Below are 14,374 nucleotides of genomic sequence, written 5' to 3' on the forward strand. Positions count from 1 at the left end.
GTTCAGCAGAATGCAGATGGACTTTATTGAGATGCCTGTGCATGGAGGTCTGAAGTATGTGTTGGTGATTGTGTGCATTTTTAGTCACTGGATTGAAGCATACCCCACACGTAGAAATGACAGCCTTACAGTTGCAAAACTATTGTTGAGGGAGTTGATACCACGTTTCGGATTCCCGATCTCTTTAGAGTCAGATAGGGGAAGTCACTTCAATAACGAGGTGATAAAGTTACTTTGCGCAGCGCTGAACATTGAGCAAAAACTGCATTGTAGCTATCGCCCTGAAGCCTCAGGACTGGTGGAACAAATGAATGGTACACTGAAATCAAGAATGGCGAAAATATGTGCATCGACAAATTTGAAATGGCCTGACGCATTGCCTTTGGTGTTAATGTCAATGAGAAACACCCCTGACAGAAAGACTGGATTGTCCCAGCACGAAATTCTCATGGGCAGGGCCATGAGACTTCCTGCAGTTCCTGCAAACGCGCTTTTGAATATTACAGATGATATGGTGTTAGACTACTGCAAGGGTCTGGCTGACGTGGTTCGCTCTTTCTCTCACCAGGTGGAAGCAACCACCTTGCCACCGATCCAAGGTGCAGGACACACACTGAAAGCAGGTGACTGGGTCGTGATAAAGAAGCACGTGAGGAAGTCGTGTCTGGAACCCCGTTGGAAAGGCCCTTTCCAAGTGATCCTGACGACCACTACCGCTGTGAAGTGTGCGGGAGTTCCCAACTGGATCCACGCCAGTCATACAAAGAAAGTGTTGTGTCCCACAGATGAGGAAGTTGAAGCGCTGAAACTGCCAGTACCTGATAACAAAGTGCCGAGCGCTGAGGCAGAGCAAAACAGAACTAGAAGCGAACAGGCAGAAATAGAGGAGGGAGAAATATTCTCTGAGGACGAAGCAACCGATTCACTTGGGGAAGGCCAAGGAGGAGCCTCAGACAGCGACGAAGCAGCTGAAAGTGACAAAGAGCCTGAAGAAAGTAACGGTGACAAAGGGCTCGAAAGAGGTGAAGAAGCAGGAGAGCCTGATCAGAGGAGGGCTTTCCCAGAAGCAGACGGTACAGAAAAAGAAAAGGAAAACCTGATTGACTCCCCAGAAGGAGGGGACAAGGCAGAACAGAACGAAACTGTTCAAACTTCTTCAGAAGAGATCGCAGGTCCATCAAGTGGACACAGTGCAAAGAGAAGACCAAGTATATCACCAGTAAAAGTAAGGACTAGAGAAACGTTGAACGACAGTGAAGGGCCAAGAGTGAAGAAAAAAAAAAGGAAGTGTCTGTCGTGGTACCAACATCGAGTGAAGGAAAAGACTTGGCCAAAGAGGAAAGTACCAGTGAGACAGAATCAAAGAGAGATGCAAAATTGAAAAGGAAAAGGATACCAAACAGGAGATATTCCGGTCCAGAATGGGCATATGTAGTCAATGACGATTGGACCGACGAATTTGCATCTCTTAGCCTCGAGAACGAAGAAGAAGAGATACCAATAGAAAAGAAAAGTTTTATGGACACTATTGATTGAAAAGGTGATAAATGACATTTCTTGCTATAATGTAACGTGATACAACCAGCTGAGACATTGCTAAACCGGATGAGACGTTTGCTAACTTGATAAGACTTTGATAACCTGATTGACTCTTAAACCCGATTTGAGACAACGTTGCTAACTGATAAAAGACTGAGTTATTGCCGAATTGAGACAAATGCTGCTAACCGATAAGTGACTGGGCTCCTGAAGAAAACTGTGTGAACATTGCGCTCGTTCAGCTTCGTAACAATTTGCTAAATCGTTTCTTTTATAAGTGCTTCTAGCTCTCTGATTCTATACAGATCATGACTAAGTACGCTACACAAAACAGTAGAGTGAAATATTGTAAATATGCGTGTATAGGCTTGATAACTGCATGTGTACTAATAATAATGGCAATAGTGCTTGCAACGCGTGGTAAGGGTGAGAATGAGAAAATTGATGCTTCTACTTCTGCTCCTGTTACTGTCACTGAACTAACCACATTGAAAAGACTAGAATTAGATGAGAGACACTTGCACGATAAGAAGGAACTTTCGTATAATGTTTTCTATCGCCTACTAACAGAATATGTTGAGACTATGGATGCGAAAGATTGTTATGTGTGTACACGGATACCGACATCGGTAACGGAAGGGGTGACTTATCACCACATGCCTCTTACATATGGGATTACATGTAGTTTAGTAACTTCTAGATTTTATGGTCAAACTAACATACAGTATTTTTATTCAAATTATGATGTTACCTTTGCATATGTTCCTATAATAACGCAACTAAGCCAGATTGCTAAAGATTGGGATGCTAAAATAATGAGGGAATTTTTCGAGCCAATGCAACCTTTTGAAACAGCTCACGCTCATAGGGAAAACCTTACCTGCTCGCTCTCTGCAGTAGAAATAAGCTTTTTAGATCGCACAGATGATAGAAGGGCACAAATGAATGCGAAATTAGAAAAAGAGCTAAGTAAGAGGACTTCAGTAGATAATTATGCTTTTGCCGCAATAAAAACACAAGGAAAAATAGCTTTAGACGCTTGGCATGTAGGGAAATTTTGTATATATCGTGGTGAGTCTTATTATGATAACATTTTCGTGGGAGCGAGTGAATGTAAACATACGTTTATCTTTAAGGCCAAATGGACATTAATGCTGAACGGACTTGACCCTGTCATACCTGGTGTATATTACATTTGTGGGCATAATGCCTATTATCGTCTTCCAAAGGGATGGTGGGGGAGATGTTATTTGGGTATAGTGTTCCCAAAGGTTTATCAACTGGATGACCTATCGGTGATTCCAAAGACGTCTGGATCTCATCATATCCAGAAAAGAGAGACCGCAGCTGTTGTGGTAGGAGATATATTTGGAGCCATAATTCCGTCATTGGGAGTTGTGTTGAATTCCATCAAAATAAGAAAGTTGTCTACTATAGTGGATAACATGTTGACAAAGTTTTCAGGTGCTATAATCCTGATGGATGCTGAACTTGCAGCGGAAAGAGCTATGACTCTTCAAAACAGGCTTGCCCTAGACATTCTTTTAGCAAAGGATGGCGGCGTTTGCAAAATGCTTGGTGCGCGTCACTGTTGCACGTATATACCAGACAACAGTGTGAAGATTAAAACAATGCTTGCAAATCTAACAAAAGAGAGTGCAGACTTGAAGGAACTGAAAGAACCAGGAGTTGGGAGAAGGTTGGAAAGGGAGTTGCTTCAGTGGGAAATTGGCTTGGTGGCATTTGGAATGGAATATTACTAAAAATAATACAGGGAATACTAATAGTACTAATTTGCATCTTTGGGATTTGGGGAATAAAGAGGGGAATACTAATGATCATGAAAAAAATTAAAAGAAGGAAGGAAGAGAAAATAATGAAAAGAATGGCAGAAGAATACAAGGCAAGAACAAGGGGAACTAAAAGGCAAAGAGAATTGACAGAATTTTAATGGAATAAAATTTGTGGGAATGGTTTTGTGTGATGACAAATAGTCATCAGAGGAGGGATTGATGACGCAGAAACAAAGGTTTTACATTTATTAGCGCATAAAACGTAGTGCTGCAATAATCAAGTGTGACTTTAACCGAACTAATAAAGATTGTACGGGGACAAATGTGCCCTCAGAGTAGTTTGCCAACATTTATAAGCGTGCTTTATATAACGTGATGTATTAGAATTGTACTAATCTGACATAACCGTAAACGTGTGCCATGATTTGCTTGTTTGAAATGTTTTAACTTAGCATAACTTTAGTGGAGGCTTCGGCCTAGTTGCCTTGTCTCACGGTTTAGATGCTCGTATTTTTCTAATGTGCTAATAAAACGTGTATTCTTGCTTGAAGCTGTACTTTTCCATTGAGATCGGTTCACATGCTTATCTTTAAGGTTTCGTGCCAGCCTGGCATCTTCTTCTTTGCTCCAAGGTCAATCTGCAGGTGCAGACAATGGAAGCTCTGAAAGTGAATTAATTGGTAAAATATGTTGCAACTTACGTTCCCGACTCCAAGGATAATGTAGGCCTAGGTAGAAGCTTGTAAATTGTTGTTTTTGATTGGACAATTTGAAGCCAACCTATGAACCCTCCAATGGAAGACCCTACTGGATTTGAACTGTTGATTATTTAAACCTGGTGCACAAGAAGAAAGCAGCCATTACCATTGCACCCATTGAGGACATTAGACATTGCAGACATTGCAGACATTATGGCCCATCTTGCCGACCTCGTCATTTTGCCATCTTCTACGATGCCAATTGATGTTCGACGCCATTTTGAATGAGACTTTGATGCTTTCTCTAATCGAGAGAAAGAGACTTTAAGAAATTCTCAACCTAGAGACTTTAACTTTGATTCGTCCCTTTGCATAAAGTAGTAGTTTTGTCCTTTTATCTTGCCGCTGTGAGGCAATTGCCCCGTCCACCCTGCCCCTTTACCCCCGTCCCATGCTGATCAACCGGTACCTGTGAGACGAAGACTTCTTTGAATGCTGATTGAATTTGGTAAATATGAAAGGATAAAATGTATAATTGCATTGTGTCTTCTTTTTAGGTAACCAACTGCTGATTTTTGATATGAGCCCTAGTTAGGAGTTTTTCCAAATTAATGTTGCTAAATTGTTTTTTTGCATGAAGTCCCACATGCAGATGCTAATTTGATGTTAGATGAGGATTCATTTGTTGCACGATGCAATTTGAGACCTTGTTATGCTGACTAATGTATGCAATTAGCCTATTACGGATTATCATTTTAGTGGTTTGCGTTGCTATCATCGAATGCATTGTTATTCAAATGCTGCATAGATTGCATCTTTTCGCCGTTATGGACAGCTATTAATGTTCATTTACATATATCATTTGGTGTTGAGACACATTTATATCGTGCTAGCTTTGTTAATATAGGGAAATAAATTCATTAATTTTGAATAAACTGGTGTGGTTATTCATGGCCGAAAGGTCATGGTTCGCCGAAATGTTTTCTGGATTAATTGTGAAGTGTTACGTTGATCAGGGCATTGCTTATGTTCGTTATTGATTATTGATTTGATTAAATTGATTACTCTCGGGTGAAGAGAGCCCCACTTGGTCAAAAGATTCATCGACCCAAGAGCGTCCAGACACAGGTAATTTATTAGGACGGAACGCTCTATCAGAACCCAGTGGGATTTTATGGTAGGAACTACCAGAAGAGCACATCAACCAGATGTGTTCAGTGCATAATGGGTTTGAATAAACAGCAGATGCAGGAGTGATTCCGCCAAATAAAAATAAAGTAAACAATTGCAAAAGGAATGAATAACGAAAGACAGGGGTAAAACAACAAAGGTGAAGACAAGGAGCAAACAATGGGTGAGACTAGGAGTAGAAGAGCCATACGACTAAGCATTTGCAAGGCAACTGACCACTGTTACTAATAGTCCTTAAATTATCCTGGAAGGTCCTACGTTCCCTTGGGACTTCACTACAGGTGGTCTCTGAGGGGGTTTGATCCTGTGAGTCCCGCCACTGACCAGCCCTCCAAATCCTCCATTGCTGTTTCTTTTTGCTCTTTTCGTGCTGCACCTATTTCCTGCTGTCATTTGTCCTGTTCCTCCTACGTCCCCTGATTCTGACAGCAGAACCAGTTACTTCAGATTTTCCCTTTTTTGACCCCTTGCCCCTTGCAAAGTTAGCTAATATTACTACCTAAATTTGAATAAAGAAAACTTGGATGTACAGCCATTTTGCAAAACGTTTACAATCAAATCTTGTTAATGTTACTAGCAGTGGCAGCTTTAGGAGGGAGGGGGCCGGGCGACACACACACACACACACACACACTCATTCTTTCACACACAGACACGCACGCACATCCATTAACAACACTCATACCATTCAAACATGCACGCACGCACCAAACATTCATTTTAAAAGATCGCACACACTCATTCTTTCACACACGCACGCACACACGCACATCCATTAACAACACTCATAACACTCAAACATGCACGCGCTCACCAAACATTCAATTTAAAACATCACACACATACACACACACACTTACCTTCAGCCTCCAGGTCCCAGGTGTTCTGGGACTGCTGCCTTCTCTCATTGGCTGACCTTAGGTCAGCAGTCCCAGCCTCGTCACAGAGTGGGATGGGGTCAGTGAGACTGCTGACCCCACCCCACTCTGTGACGAAGTGTCACTGATTGACACTCGGCCTGTGCACTTCAGGGCTTAAACTGAAGCCCCCAGGGAGAGTGTCAATTGGTTGCGCTTTCCTCGTCACCCAGGGGAGGGCCTCGAGGCACCTTTGCTGAGCCGAGGAGGTCACGCCCATAGGAGCTGTGACCTCCTCAGCCCAGCAAAGTTCAGCTCAGGCAGGCAGGAGTGTGCGCAAATCGCGCATATCTGCTCCTGGCTGCCTGAGCTGAACATGGAGAGTGTCTGTCAGGCTGACCTTTGTTCAGCCTGACAGACACTCTTCATGAGGGGCAAAAGGTGTGGGGGCGTGGCCCCTCCGCCCTAAAGGACGGGCCGCCACTGGTTACCAGTCAACACATGAAGCAAGCATCACCTTCCTTACCGCATATTCGCATCACGTGTGCTCTGCTGTGGCAGCTTTCTTTTGAAGCCCGACTGCTGAACTCTTTCCTGGCAGCAAGGATGCAAAGGTGTCCTCGCTGAGCACCATCTTGTCTTTCTTTGGAGTTGGGTACCAACGCCGCTATAAATTATAGGGTGAGTCTCTCTGCATACTGGCTTAAGATAATGCTGCATGCAGGGGAATAATGACCATAGCATTGTTAAATGATCTTACAGTTATTACACTAAAATACATTTTTAGAGTGTACTGTCTGTTACATTCTTCCCAATGCATGACTGGTGAACCTCTTTTGGAATATTATCATGTCCTGTTCTCCATTATAAAAGGAGCTCTATTGTTAGTCCAGTTGCGTCACAATTGTTCCTGAACCATTGCTCACTCACCGGACTCCATGGAGTCTCCACGCTCTCTCAAGTTCCTGATGCTATTTATCAGCTGTTTGTCTTCTTGCTTGGCCTGGTGAGTTAAAAGCTTTTCTGGTTTCCAGGGATTTCTCCTTCTTGCTAAATTATTTCCTGGAGCATTGCTAGACTTCCTGTTCAAATCTAATATCTGTCTCTGTCTTTGGAGATAAGAGTTCATTCCTTTGAATCAAGAAGACACTTCAAGCATTACCAGCGCTTGACAGGTTGCAGCACCACTGGTTTCTGAGTATGGACCAGGTCCAAGAAACGTCTTTAATTCAAGAGGTATTGACAGTAGCTAATAACCTAATGCTACTGATCTAAAATGTGACTGCAGAAAATGCTTCACATCGTCAGTCATTAGCTGTTTTACAAATGGACCCCTTGGATCCTCCTCTGGCTGGCTTGGTGGAGATGAAATTAAATGGCAATCCAAGGAAATTAAAGGCCTTTCTAGATATGTGCCAGGTTAATCCTACCTTTAAACCCCATGGTTCAGACGGATCGAAGGTGGGGTTTATTATTAGTAATGCAAATAGAAATTCCTTAGCTTGGGCTATGCCATTAGGTCTGAACGCCAGGCCTCTCTACAACTTCACAGCCCTCCTTGTTGAATTTAAAAACATGTTGAACTACCAAGACAACAAGTACTCTGCCGAAGAAGAGATTTTGGAGCTTTGCCAAAGATCTATGGATTTTTATTCCTATATCTTGAAATTCAAAGATCTGGCAAGGGAAATACACTGGGCTGAATTTAACTTATTCACCCTTGTCATAATTTCATTCATTTACCCTTACATATTGATAGCCACCTTCAAAAAAGATGTCTAGAGCGCAGGAAACAATCCTCATTTATATCCACCGATAGACCACAATGTAAGGTTACACACAAATCTTTCGAGCCTCAAGATGAGCCCAGGCGATTGGGTTTAAATAAGGGTAATTTAATTGAAGAACAGAAGGAAGAGGGCAGAAAATGGACGTGTTTGAATTGTTTTCAGAGAGATCCATTCTGATTTACTGTGCTGTACACCCTGTTTGCGCATAGAAATCCTGAAACCAAGAAGATCACCCTCAGTGCAGGAAATAGAGGCGAGTGATAAACAGCCAACCCTACCCATTCCCCTTAAACCTTTTAGCTCCGTCCTCCCAAAATGGGAGTTGTTGATCCAGCCTGAACATCTCTTGGTGCCAGTATTGACTGTTGAGCCTCCATGATTTATATGGACATTCAAGTCCTTGGAGAACTTCCATTCTCTAAGAAGGAAATACCAGTGGCTGTAGAAGCTGTGGTTGAGACTCTATTGGTCTTCAAATTAGTAGTAGAGGAAACTCAACCTTGATTTCAGAATTGCTCCCCATTGCGAGAACTTCATTTCAGATTATGGCGGTGATTCTAACCGTGGCGGGCGGCATTAGCCGCCCGCCATGCGGTTACCACCAAATGACCGCACCGCGGTCACAAGACCGCGGCGGCCATTCTGGCTTTCCCGCTGTGCTGGCGGGCGACCGCCAAAAGGCCGCCCGCCAGCACAGCGGGAAAGACCCAGCAACGATGAAGCCGGCTCCGAATGGAGCCGGCGGAGTTGCTGGAGTGCGACGGGTGCAGTAGCACCCGTCGCAAATTTCAGTGTCTGCTAGGCAGACACTGAAATTCTTTTTGGGGCCCTCTTACGGGGGCCCCTGCAGTGCCCATGCCATTGGCATGGGCACTGCAGGGGCCCCCAGGGGCCCCGCGGCACCCCCTACCGCCATCCTGTTCCTGGCGGGAGACCCGCCAGGAACAGGATGGCGGTAGGGGGTGTCAGAATCCCCATGGCGGCGGAGCAGGATTCTGTAGGGCAGCGGAAAACCGGCGGGAGACCGCCGGTTTTCCTAGTCTGACCGCGGCCGAACCGCCGCGGTCAGAATGCCCTGCGGGGCACCGCCGGTCTGTCGGCGGTGCTCCCGCCGACCCTGGCCCCGGCGGTCTGAGACCGCCGGGGTCAGAATGACCCCCTATATATCTTCTCCCCATTACCCTATCATTTTAGAGATATTCTTGTTAGCTAGACACAGTACTTGCATCTATTGTTCAGCAAAGACCTCGGCTCTGGGATTTGTGTCTTCCACCGTACTGCTAACCAACTTTTCTTGAAAACTTCTGGAGTTCACCTTGATAAATCTGGTCAGTCTATTGTCAAGCTCACTGTGATTCCTGATGCCTATCATGAGTTCCTTGATGTATTTCAAGAATCAGCGACTAAAGAACAACCTTATTGTAATCCCTTTGCCTGCACCATTGACATTATACGTGACAACACTATGGGCACATTTGTTTCCTTATCACCCTTGGGATGACAAGCCCTAAGGGAATATTTCAATGCTAACCTGGCAAATAGTCCAAACCTCCTTCTGGAGCCTCCTTGTTTTTTTGGAAAAAAGAAAGAAAGTCCTGAACTAAGGCCCTATATAGATTATATGGATATAAATCTGGTCACCCTGCTGCCTGGGGAAGGAAGACTGAAACTGCTCCTTGAACCTAGAAACAAGAGAGTGGCTCCAAGGGGTAACTGCCTGGCTCCTGTTCTGAGCTGCAAGGACATAACAAGCTCCAGAGACCTGTCCTGAATCTGCCCAGCCAACCCGACTCAACTGGACCTGCCTTTCCCTTCTACTGGTCTCTTTGAGTGAGTCCTGAACCACAACAGGTGCACCCCATGTCCTGAACCCTTGGCTGGCATCAGGATTGCTCCTCCTGGCCCAGCTGTGGGTTCTCTAAGGAACTGACACAGCCCAATGCAACTCAACACAGGACTTGCATCACAACCCACACAGTTCCTCATCGGAACTGACGCAGCATGACCCAAAGGTTTTCATCAAGGACATAAGGTACAATCCAAGGCAGGACTAACCTGGTCCCTATATCTAGCCCATGCTCCATTGTAATTGGCCCAAACTAACTTGTGACTTTGACCCGGTCTGGCATGACCAGATTACCACAGTTGGACTTTGTGCTCTTAGGCACCATATTAACTCTAAATCTTTGAAATTGCATATCTCTATGTCCTAATGATTTGATTGGTGTTGTTTTGGAGTCATGTTGTTTGGGAGTTTTGGATTAAATGTTATTCTATTTGTTTTAATTTGTTGTGGGATTTTTCTTGTGTTGTGTTTGCACTTTATTGCTGTTTACATGCTGCATAAATATTTTGCACCTTGCTTCTAAGTTAGGCCTGACTGCTTTTGTTCAAAGTTACCATAAAATTAAGCACAGGTTAATTTAGTGACTTTTGTGGTTCACCCTGGCTAGGATTGTGGCTGTTGATTGAGATGGGCTCACACCTGCTTCAACCAACAACCCAATTTCTCACACAGCTCCAATAGGAGCAGTCCAGCTCGAACTGCCAGGCCAATCCTCCCTGAACCAGAACACAAACCACCCAAGATTGGTTTCGGCCTGATTAGGGTTCCTCAGTCCCATATACCTTGGTTCCAGGGATCCTTGAGCACGGGACCTATGTCTGGGCATACCCAACACACTTAGGGCATCAGCTGCAACAACAACAAGGAGATGGAAGTAATGCTCGAATTAATATCAGCCATAACTTCCTTCTGATAAGGTGTTCAGGTGAACTTCTTCTTGATAAGGTGTTCAGTAAACTGTCAACTTCTGTGCCCAGGAACAAATTCATTGTGACGTAGATGAAGTATTTCTTTTTGTGGATGTTTTGTTGGAATAACCAGTTTTCTTAACCAAAATCAGACCACTGGTGTTTTTTTATTAGAAGACAAGAATACAGTTATTTTAGATTGCATAGAGTGAATCGTTTGGATTCTTGTTGAATTGACTCAAGAATTGTGATGATTATGACAGAATGGCAGAAATGAAGGCCTGAGTTACAATTATCTCCTCCACAGTTTTTAAACTCCCAGATTCAGGGCAACACTCCAATTAGGAGTATGCAATGACATTTTCAGATCCAGGGATATAAGTAGGAAAGAAATCACATAATTGAAAGAATAAGGCCTGGACGGATTGCCTGCTATTTCGGGAGTCAGTTTGTTGTAGTAGTTGAAGGTTTTTATGATTGGTACAAATAGTTATTTAATGTTGGGCCCCTAATAAGAAATGCCTCTATTTGATTAAGCCTGCCTTAATAGCCAGGAGTTCCATCTCCAACATGGAAGAGTTAATTTCTGCTAGAAAAAATGTTTTGAGAAAAATGCAGAAGGGATGATCTTTGCCATCAGGACCGGGTTGAATCAAAACTGCTCCCATAGCATGGTCGAAAGCGTCTGTCTCAAATATAAAGGATCTAGAGGGACCAGGGACCAGGTTGCTACAAGAGGGGAGTTCAGACAAACTCAGCATTCATTTTTTTGAAGGCTAGGGAGGCATCCCTACTCCAGAGTAATTATTGTTCTTCTTTAGCAGGTCTGTAATTGGTGAACCAAGCTTAGAAATATTCATAATGAACTTTGGATAACAGTTTGCCATACCAAGAAAACACTGTTTCATGAATGAAGACAGAGTGGACCAGCAGAAAATGGCTTGAACCTTTTGGGTGTCCATGGCAATCCCCTTTGATGAAAGGACGTAACCTAGATACTCCATGGAATCCTTTTCAAACAATCACTTTTTGACTTTGGCCATCCATTTCTTTCCTCTTAAGCGCTGTAGTACTTGTTTGACATGGTAGGATGTTCAATAGGATCCCTTAAAAAAAAAAGAATATCTTCTCGGTAGATGACCATGGATCGGGAGATAACATCAGAAAATATTGCATTTATGAACCATTGGAATGCAGCATGTTGGAATGTTAAATTTCAATTAAAAAAGTCCTCCACAACATAACTGATATACTTCTTTTAACACCTGCTTGAGACATTTTCAGACATGCTTCAGACCATCCTTGCCCTCAGACTGGACGAGTATGAGTCACTGATGTACCTAATGTGTTGCTGGGCTGGATTAATATGTTTATGATTTTGCATGATCTAAAATTCTGTAATTGAGTCGTCATGGTATTTCATGCATTTTTCTCAGTATCACATTTTGACTATTGTAACAAAATCCACTTTACTGCTAGATCAGCTGGAGGCACTGGAGCTGAATTATTTTGGAAAAAATCAGGGTGATAAAATAATGGGGTTCAGGTAATTATCAGGGCTTGGCTCCCGCAAAGCTGGTAGCAGAAGAGGATTAGTGTTAGAGCACGTCCTCTTGGTAAAAATGGGCCGTATTTGCACCGCTGAACAGTGCCCATAGGTTGTGCGTGTGGCACTGGAGCCGCTGCTGCTGCCTGCTTCAACCATTGGGGATTTAAAAAAAACAAGCAGAAAGGAAGGAAGTGGAATAGGACAGGAGGGGGAGGACCATCATACAAGGAAAGAAAAAAACTACAAAAAGTCACAACAAAGTTTTAAAAAAACAGACAGAAACATAAAATACACAAACAGAAAGACACACAATTATAAAAAAGAAAATGAAGGTTGTATGGTTGGGATAATGATCAGATGGGGGAGGATTAGGAGAGATAAAAAAAGAGTTTTTTTGTAACTCCGCGGAATCCCACAGAGCAAAACTCCATGAGTTCTGGCCAGGCCTAATTATATGTATGTTTGGATTCCAAAATGGAATAAATATACAGCATATGATGAAACATTTAACTTCCCTGTGGAAGGCACCTTTAATTATGACAAATAAAACCTTTTTAGACTGACCATGTACGATATGAGTCGAATTTTTAAAACTACACAGTTCAAAGCACTCATTAAATGAGATCGCATGGCAACAGAGAAAGAGATCAAAAATAGACAGATAGATCTATTAATAAGGGCTTTGGGTCTGGTTAGAAGCCAGACTAGACAATGAAGAGAAGGAAAGCAGATTAAACAAAATGGAAAGTGTTAAAATATTTCCTGCTATAGTGACAGTGACAGAAGAGATCAAACGAGAAAAATGGAAAGAGAAGAGAAATCAGAAAATGATGATGACAAATTCTTTAATGAGTTCCTGATTTTGGGACCTCCTCTGTACACAGTCAGACAGGCAGGCAGAATCAACAAGGATGACAGTTGGGGTTGGGGGAGGAGGAGACACAGCAGCAGTGCAAGCTCATACTAGAGTTGTACCAAGGGCCCCGTCAGACGTTCTGAGAACAATGGCAATGCCTAGAACAAGTGGAACATAGCGCACTGTAGAAACAGTGGTGATAGAGCCACCTTCCAAGGACATCTGTATTGGGAGCCACAAGATAGAATTTGGAAAGATGCTTCAGGGTAATATAGATTTGAACAGACTACTGACACATAATGATGAAATGAGGTACTTCATCAAAGAAGCAGACAGATGTGCCAATGAAGCGGATGATAAATTTGAAGAATTGGCTTATGAATTAGATGTTGGTATAAGTAAAATGAAGAATGTCAAAGGAAATTACAGACAGGAAAATTGACTTAACACATGGTGAAATTAAGGAGATAAGCCTCATTACATTGTGATCCACATGAAAGAATTGATTGAGAAAACACAAGACTGGAGTGATTTAATAAATACCAAGAGAAATGCAAAAAGGAAATGGTTAATCAGAAAAATGTGAAGAACGTTAAAAGGAAGGTTGGAAAAAGTATAGCAAGTGATTCAGAAGTGGAAACAAGTACAGTGGCTGAGTTTCCTTTAGGAAAATTGCATTGAGGGAAGTCAGTGCATGTCCCTTGGACAAGGGCGGATTTGTTTGCTTTTATACATAACTTTTCAAGGTTGAGAGAAGATCTGGCAAAGTTCTTTGATGTGGTCCATAAATTGACACTCATTTCTCCAGTGTGGTGAGCAGATTTCAATTCATTATTTGAAATTGTTGTCCCAGGAGATTTGTGGTTCGAGTGTAAGGTGACTACAAGATGGCCATGTAGGAACGACCTGGACAGGGTCCTAACAATGCTGCATCAACTGATGTGGCTGAAAAATACAAGGCAGTATTTGAGCATTTAAAGAATTAAAGTCTAGAAAGGGATATATATTGGGAAAAGATTATGAGGACAATATTGGAGCCTAAAGAGTCAGTACATTCCTATTACGAGAGTTTGATTCAAATATTCACATAGCATAGTGGAGTTGAAAATCTAGAGAAAGATGCTATTGGAGGCTTTGTTTCTGGTTTTGTAAATGGGCTGAGATCAGAGATTAGCACTCACAGTCAGCAAAGTGAATTTGTTGTTCTACAAAGGCCATTGATGACATTTTTAAATTGACTGAAGATAGTAGTGATTACCTTGAAAAGAAACTGAAAAAACGGAAAGGAAAATTGATGATTGACTGCCAAAGCAACTTGAAAGGGGTAATATGGGTTCATATACAACT

The sequence above is a fragment of the Pleurodeles waltl genome, chromosome 3_2 (assembly GCF_031143425.1).
Source record: "Pleurodeles waltl isolate 20211129_DDA chromosome 3_2, aPleWal1.hap1.20221129, whole genome shotgun sequence".
In the NCBI taxonomy this organism is placed as follows: domain Eukaryota; kingdom Metazoa; phylum Chordata; class Amphibia; order Caudata; family Salamandridae; genus Pleurodeles; species Pleurodeles waltl.